Source organism: Equus quagga, chromosome 2 (assembly GCF_021613505.1).
Source record: "Equus quagga isolate Etosha38 chromosome 2, UCLA_HA_Equagga_1.0, whole genome shotgun sequence".
Classification (NCBI taxonomy): domain Eukaryota; kingdom Metazoa; phylum Chordata; class Mammalia; order Perissodactyla; family Equidae; genus Equus; species Equus quagga.
Genome location: NC_060268.1, coordinates 75,416,158 through 75,423,969, shown reverse-complemented (window position 1 = coordinate 75,423,969; position 7,812 = coordinate 75,416,158). Strand labels below are relative to the sequence as shown.

The 7,812-nt window shown below is 37.3% G+C and overlaps 1 long non-coding RNA gene and 1 other non-coding gene across 4 annotated transcripts in view; both read left to right on the top strand.

The window, feature by feature from the left end:
• Positions 1 to 1,845: 1,845 nt before the first annotated feature.
• LOC124235732 (uncharacterized) overlaps positions 1,846 to 7,812 on the top strand; it is a 21,476-nt gene continuing 15,509 nt past the window's right edge. For 2 of the 3 annotated variants that reach the window (XR_006887557.1, XR_006887555.1), the window contains exons 1-4: positions 1,846 to 1,970; positions 3,212 to 3,327; positions 3,651 to 3,756; positions 6,206 to 6,329. This is a non-coding gene — a long non-coding RNA (uncharacterized LOC124235732). The remainder of the gene's footprint in view (positions 1,971 to 3,211; positions 3,328 to 3,650; positions 3,757 to 6,205; positions 6,330 to 7,812) is intronic. The other variant, XR_006887556.1, reaches the window with a different exon arrangement.
• Positions 2,199 to 2,280, top strand: LOC124236512 (small nucleolar RNA SNORD116). The gene has a single exon (XR_006887750.1). It is a non-coding gene; the product is annotated as a small nucleolar RNA SNORD116 (small nucleolar RNA).

The following is a 7,812-nucleotide window of genomic DNA, read 5'->3' as shown; positions in this document are numbered from 1 at the left end:
GGCTGTCTCATGAGGCCTTACTTTGCAATTCTGTGGAGGACACTCTCATCCAGGTCTACTTGTGATTCTAATTTTTCTTTCAAGTGACTGTGTTGAAGGACCCTCCTTGGGAAATTCGTGACCCATTTGGAAGTAACCTACTTCCAGCAAGCATTTTGTCCTGGAACTCTTGGCCTTCAAATTTGCCCACCTTGTTAGGATTTTCTTTTGTCCAAATGAAGGGATTTTGCCTTGACTTTGAGGCACAGAAAGGACCATTCTTGTTAATTTCACTGGGACAATTCATGTGGATATCTTGTATCCTTCAGTCAGTGTCCCTAAGAAGCCCCTTTTGCTGGTGGTGACCTCATGTTGCAGTGGCCCTTGCCTTTCAGCCAAGTACACTTCCCTTGTGAGTCCTTCCAGACAATGTATGTCCACCTTTTTTCAAACTTGTGTTGAGGCAGTCTACGTGGAAAGAGTAGGTTAGTCTCCACAAAAGTAATCGCTTTTATTAAGGCATTTCTGTGTTATTTAAATACCTGCCCAGTGTCCCAGGTCACATTCTTTTGTTTTTAATCCTTGTTCTTCAGCAGTGTGAGTGTCAATCAAGAAGCTTTATATAACAAATGCCGTTTTAATTGGGGAATTACACCCATACGTAGCAGACTTCATACACACATGGTGCATCCTCCTCTTTTTGTTATTTCTCTGTTTAGTATTTCCAAAAAGCCATAATGAAATTGAACATTGCTGTGTTCTCATTTGCTTCCCATATGCCCATTTGTTTACTGGACCTTCAAAGTTGAACAGTTTTTATTTGATACTGAAGTTATACTTCTGTATATTTATACTACAATGAATTTACTTTTCTATGTTTGACTTTCCTTAGATTATTATACTTTTTCAACTGACATATTTAATATACAGAAATCTTAACTTCTTATCACATGCAGATATTTAGTGTTTCTTTTTTTAGATTACTTTCTTTGGTTCTAAATTAGACAAAATCTATTGATCCATACTAAGTTGACATAATATCTTAACTGTTTTGTCCATTGTAATAATCAGCCTACCCAGTGAGATTTTTATATCTATTGTAAATTTTTCTGGGTTTTTTTCCAGTTTATTTTTTTACGATTTTTATTGCTTACCTGAGATTGTTTACTATTCCCATTTATTTCAAGAGATTTTGTAGTTACACTGTAAATATTTTTATCATCACTATTTTTAAATACTTGTCAGATAACTATATCATTTGTTTAATCTTTTGTTGACATCTTTTGATTTTTCTTATTCTATTAATGATTTTCCTGTTTCTTGTTTTGTAGGTGATTTATTATTTCCTCATGGACAGTTTTTGCTATTTGGTTAGACATACCTGAATTCTATTCAAATTTTTTCTTTTAACACTCATGCACCCCATTTTGGTTTAATACAAATAGCTTGTCCTACTTTTGTAGGCTGTGGTTTCAATGGCAGTCTAGTTGTGATAGCTGATGTGGTACTGTTTCACAATCACTTGGTTTATCTGGTTGTGATGGGCCTCCGTCTAGCTGCTACTAGTGCTGCCTAAGGTCCTGGAATGTTTTTCCTGGACCAGGATGCCTATGTGTCTATTTAGGGGAAGGGAGACTAGAATACAAAAATGAAGAATTCCTCTTAGTTCATGCAGCTCAATAACATGGGATAACCCGACCTCTGTCACCCAGCTGATACCATCCTCAGGTGCAGAAGGAAATTCTCCAGTCTATAGAACTTTGAGGCTATGCAAATGAGAATGCCTGCAGGGTAGAGATCCCTAGGCCAGTTGACCAATGAATGTCTGTGTTACAAATCTTTGCTCGTTTTTGTTCTTTTACTACAGTTCAACATAGAATCAGCACTGGTTTTCACATGAAAGAATTTTTTGTTTTTCACCTTGAGAAGTAAAATGACGGAGACTAAGTCCGGCATCCAAACTTCACTGTCCAGTGAGAATTTTCACACTGGTAAGCATTTTGTCCTGAGAATAATGACATTCCTCTTAGGACATTGTAACACTCCAATAACAATAAGATTCTGACCATGCTAGTCAACTGTGAGGCTAATTTATTGACTGTGATGACTGGTCTCCATGATTGGAAACTGTGGGTCACTGTGTCTGACAGTGTCAGAATCCTGAGTGTTCAGTTTCTACCACGTATCTCAGGATCAAGCTCCCTTTTACAAATGTGCCTGGATCAATGATGACTTCAAAAATGGATGTCGTTGGAATCTGAACAAAATGAGTGACAAGATCACTTCTGTGAGCTGAGGTCCAGCACAAGGGACAATATCATGCAAATAATATGGAAAGGAATTCAGTTTGGTCATCAAGTGATACTAAAATAAGGGGACTATGGTGTTGGAAAACTCTCATGCTGGCATATGCTAGAGGAAACGAATTGTACAGAGGCTGTAAATAACCATCATGGAATGACATGGTAACTCTTTGAGTGCTTGACTGGCAGCACCCATAGTAAACAGACCGTGGAGAACCAGCAAATGAGTAGGGAACACTGCAGGAAAAGGTTGTGTGCCTTACCTTGAGCCAGTCACTCAGTTTCCTTAGATGTCACAGTCTTGTGAGGATCAGCATGTTTAGGTCTATTAGATAGTAAATTAGAAAAAAATTGTTAGTTTTTGCTTCTCATTTAAATAAAATAAATATTGAAGTGATATGTGAATATCAACTTCAATTGAATATTGAAGGAAAATTGAAGGGCAGATTGTATTTATTGGATTCTCTTATTCTGTGCTTTAATTTGCTTGTTGACCCAGTCTCAAAGATTAGAACATTTTTTTTCTTTTTTCTGTCAGTCAGGGAGAAATTTTCTAGGTATTTGATAATGGGTTAAATTAGATACTTTTTTGAACATTTTAAACCATGAAATGGTTAAATTTCCAATTCTTGGAATTTTATGTGGCTATTATTAGCTAATATTCATATTCCTTCAATGTGTTTATGTGTTGTAAGAGAAGTTATAATTTCAATGAGTAATGCTCAGGAGGGCCTTTGGATAAACTTTGAGACTAAGGTCTTAGAAAAATTGATTTTCTATATGACCCTTTTCCAAGGAACAAGCATAGTTTTTCTAGTTACATAGAAGATCAAGTGAATATCTATGGTTAATTCCTTATTCCTTCAGTAAACATTCAATTGGGAAGGTTTTGTTTTACAACTTCCTAAATTTACTCTGTGCCCTTGTAGAATGGAAGTGATTTTGGAAGAGCATGGAATACTCACAACTGTAGTGAAGAAGTGCTGATTTTGTCACTTTTACCTGTTCCCTTTCCTGAGATGGAACAAAACAGTGCAATCCAAAGGTAATAACCAATTTTAAATAAATTTACTCTTAAAGGCTTATTTTTATTATATTTTTCTGTAATCAAATAGATAATTGGTTTTGTGATGTATCTGTTAATCTAAACAATGTGAATTATTAATTAATTTGGTGAGTTGTCCAATGTTTTATCTCCTTTATTTCCAGGATTTTTGTGCTTTCTCCCTTTGAATAATATCAGAAACATTCTAGGAAAGTAATATAAGTATATTTGAAATGAAGGTACATAATAAACCCTCTTGTGCACATTTGACAAATGGACATGTATACATCTCATCTTTCCATATTTTTACCCTATTTTCACAGGTCAACAAGAACAAATCTCAGGTTTCATATGAAAATGTTTATTCCTTCTCCTTGAGATAAGACATGAAGGAAAGGCCCATCCTCAAGGACCAGTGGGAATTCTTAGGTCGGTAAGCGTTTGTCCCTAAAATATCGACATTCTTTCTAGGGATTATATAATACTCGAATTACCATAAACACTGTCTGTGATAGACAGCTGTGAAATATGGATCACTGATGTAGGGGCTGGCCTTCATAACTGAATAGGGTGGATAAATGTGTCCTAGAGTGATGAACTCTGAAGTGCTGTTCTTTTAACTTTGTGAGACAAGCAGTGCCCTATTTTAGAAAGTTGTGTGTATCAATGATTGCTATAATAATTGATCTTATTGAAAAATCTGAACAAAATGAGTTAGACAGTCACTTCGATGAACCTAAGTTCCAGCACAGATAGTCACCCTAAGCAAAATATATACGGGGGAGATCAGCGTTTTTATTTATGTGGTACCAGCAAGAACTGCAGTACTAGAAAGCAAAATTGCGGGCATATATTAGGGGAATTGAATTGTATGGTGCTCTATATACATCTGATTTGGGGGTGAAATTACAACTCTTTGAGTGCTTACCTGGCAGCATAAATACACTTGTAGTAAACAGCTCCTGGGGAACTAGCACTTGGGTACAGGCATTACCTCGGAAATATCGTAGATTTGGTTCCACACCACCACAATAAAGTGACTATCTCAATAAAGCAAGTCATGCAAATTTTTTGTTTTCCCAGTGCGTATAAAAGTCATGTTTACCCTATACTGCAGTCTATTAAGTGTGCAATAACATTGTGTCTAAAAAAAAAAGTACCTTCCTTAATTAAAAAATATTTTATTGCTAAAAAATTCTAACCATCATCTGAGCCTTGAGAGAGTCATAACATTTTTGTTGGTTGAGGTCTTATAAAAAACACAATATTTGTGAAGGGCAATAAAGCAAAGTGCAATAAAATGAAGTATGCCTACACTGGAAGTTCTAGAAATTGTTATGCTTATACCTGAGCCATTCACACATTTGTCTGAGCTGCTGGAATCTTCTGAGTAATGATTGGTCTCTTGAGGGCTATTAGATGGTCAAAATCCAAAGAGATTATGGACTTTCACTTTCCTTTATTAACTGAAACAAATATATGATGATTGAAAAGTAGATACTATATGTAGAATCTTCACAGTCTAATTTGCTTGCCATCTAGTCATTGGTATTGAATTACCTTTTCTTCATTTTTGTTTTTCTCATCAACCAAAAGAGCAACTTCATATACACATGCATACTGGCTTAGACTACATACTGCATTAAACATTTTTTAGATGTGAAATGATTAAATTTCCAATTCTTGGTTATTTTACATGGCTTTCCTTGACCACTTTTATATACCCTCAGTGATTTCCAATATGTTTGAAGAGAGATCATTGTTATAATGAATGGAAGATATGGTGGCTGTGCTGAGGAACCTGTGACACCAATGTCTTTGAAAAAAAAATATTTCTAAACTAACATGTTCCAGGGAGCAAGCATTTGTTGTTCTTGTGGTATAGATGGTACAGTGAATATCTCTGATGGATTCCTTATAACACCTTGTTACTAAATATTCTATTAGGAAAGTTTTGTTTCTCAATTCCCTAATGTCCGCTGTTCTTTGTAGATTGGAAGTGATGTTTGAGGTGTTAAAATTAGTAAAGGAAACCCCAACTAAAATTAGAGTCCAGGAGGCCTGTAGAGGGAGCTCTCCCATCCTACTATTCATCATCAATTACCCCAAACAGGAAGACATTGATTACAGTGTTAGTTACAGACCTTGACAGGAAGAGAGGTATCTTGCACTCCCAAACAGGAAGTGCAACAATTTTACTGCTGTATCAGGAGGAAGGAAGATTTCCCTCTTGCCCAGCAATAAACCCAGCCAATAGAAACACCAGAGCACAGCCAATAAGATCCAAAATAACAGCCAATAATGTTGTTGATCTTAAACAAATAGGCATCCAGTTATTTCTCCAGCAAAAGTAAGTATTTGAGATCAGTGAAGAATTGCAATTTGGGGTCTGCAACCATAGTGAACCACATGCAAGTCCCCCAGAAGCCAGGGAGGATCAATCCTTTTATAGAGGGGAAGAGGAAGTTGGGAGGGCCATTGTAAACAAAGAGTTGGAGGTGTAGTGGCTTTTCATTGGCTGAGTCATGACAGTCTCTCGTTGCCTGAGCTTCTTGCCTGTCAAGCAGAGGAAATCTCTCTTCTTCCTCTTGGGTTCTGCAATCCAGGTAGGGTATGAGAGCTCCTCCTTTTGGCCTCTTGGTTCCAATTTAATGAGGTTTCTGTTTGTTAATCTGACACAATGATCACCTGAACTCTTACTTTCCTCCAATGAACTGCTTTTTCTTTGCTGATGACTTTCTTGTCCTTCCCTCCTTCATCTTGTATAACCCCTCAATGTATTTCTCTACCTGCCAGATGAGATGCTTCCTGATTCATGAGCTATTTAATTAAGCCAATTAGATCTCCAAATTTACTAGTTGAATTTTTTTTTTAACAGATTGGTGGAAGCAGTGGGATTTGAAGCAAACTTCTGACAACATCCAGGGTCAACAAGAAACACAGGTGTGGCACCCATGAAACCTTTCGAGTTCACTCTTTTTTGTCATTTCCAGGGGCCATTGGTAAGTTCCAGTGGCCGAGTTTCCACTTTCTCTTTGTGTTTGAACTCCAAATCTAATTGGCTTTCCTTTAAAGGGCCTTCTTTTCAGAATGCAATTCCCAGGATGCAGTAATATCTCTTGGTTACTGCCGATTTTTTGAGTGGAAAACTCCAGCCCTTGATTCTGTCTCCAGGTTCTGTTTGGAGTCAGCCCCTAGATTCCACACTGGGAACTGTTGGTAGTATCTACAGTTCTCCATTTTGTTTGGAATCTGTCCATAGTCACCGTTCCTTTGGATTTGCTGGTTCAATCCTTATCCCCCAGTCCAAAATCCCATTGGAATTGTTGGTGATGTGCCTTCTTTTTGGCCAGGGCCGTGTTTTGGCCAGGATATAGTAACATCTCTTGGTCGCTGCCAATATATTAAGGTGCACAAGTTTGTTTGTCTTGTTTTGTGTGGATAAAGGCTAGCTAAAGAAATGAGATCCTTTATATCCAAAGACTTAAGCATGCCACCTTCTGGCACACCTGCTTATGTTATGTTTAACAATTATAGTCCCAGAAGTTGTAGATATCTAGAAAGATGGCAAAATTTTACTAACAACAACCTAGAAGTACAGTGGCCATTATGGGGAACATTCCAATGAGATAAAATACGTTGTTTAAGAAATACACTTGAGAGCAAGTCATACAAAGTAGATCAGACAGAATGGGATGCCTACTTTAATTGTTATGCAGAAGCTTACAAAAGTCTTCAAGATTTCAAAATATATTAAAAGACTTATTACAAAAGGTGAATGAAAAATAAAGAGTCAAAAGGTACCTAAAACAAAAGGTGATAGGACAGACATAACTCCTACTGCCCCCCTTGTTCTGTTTCACCTTTGTACTCACCCTTTACTGATTCTCTGTCTGAACTGCCTTTCTACTCTGAAGAGAATATTAAACAATTACTGTTGGAAATAAAACTACCTGAGCCTATAGACAAGCCTCCTCAGGTGTCCTTTACCCCTTGGTCAAAGACAGAACTAGGAGGTATAGTCAAAGAATTTCTTAAACCTAGGGAGGGCTCAGGCCTGACTGAACTCATGACCAAAGCTGAACATTTTGAAAGGCCCCTGGAACAAGATCACAATCAGAAATCCACCAAGCTAATAGCAGCTATACAGCTACAACAGCTCCAAGGCCAGAGACCCAAAATAGCACCTGGGTCTCCCACATTGCACCCCCCAGGGGTCCATCTTCAAAAAAACACTGGTCCAAAGATCAATGTCTCAATTGTGATCAACTGGGACACTAGAAAAGAGATGGCTCTCAAATGTCCTATACAAATTTTTCTCTAATGCCTTCATATCTATGTCCAGGGAGAGCCCCCATATGGACCCCTCCCAAAGTGAACAGGACTGATAGGAATTCCCTGATAAACTGCTATGTTATGCCATTAAACAGCCAAGGAGAAACTATAGTTAAAATTAATGGGATTATTTCATCTGCCAGAAATTTT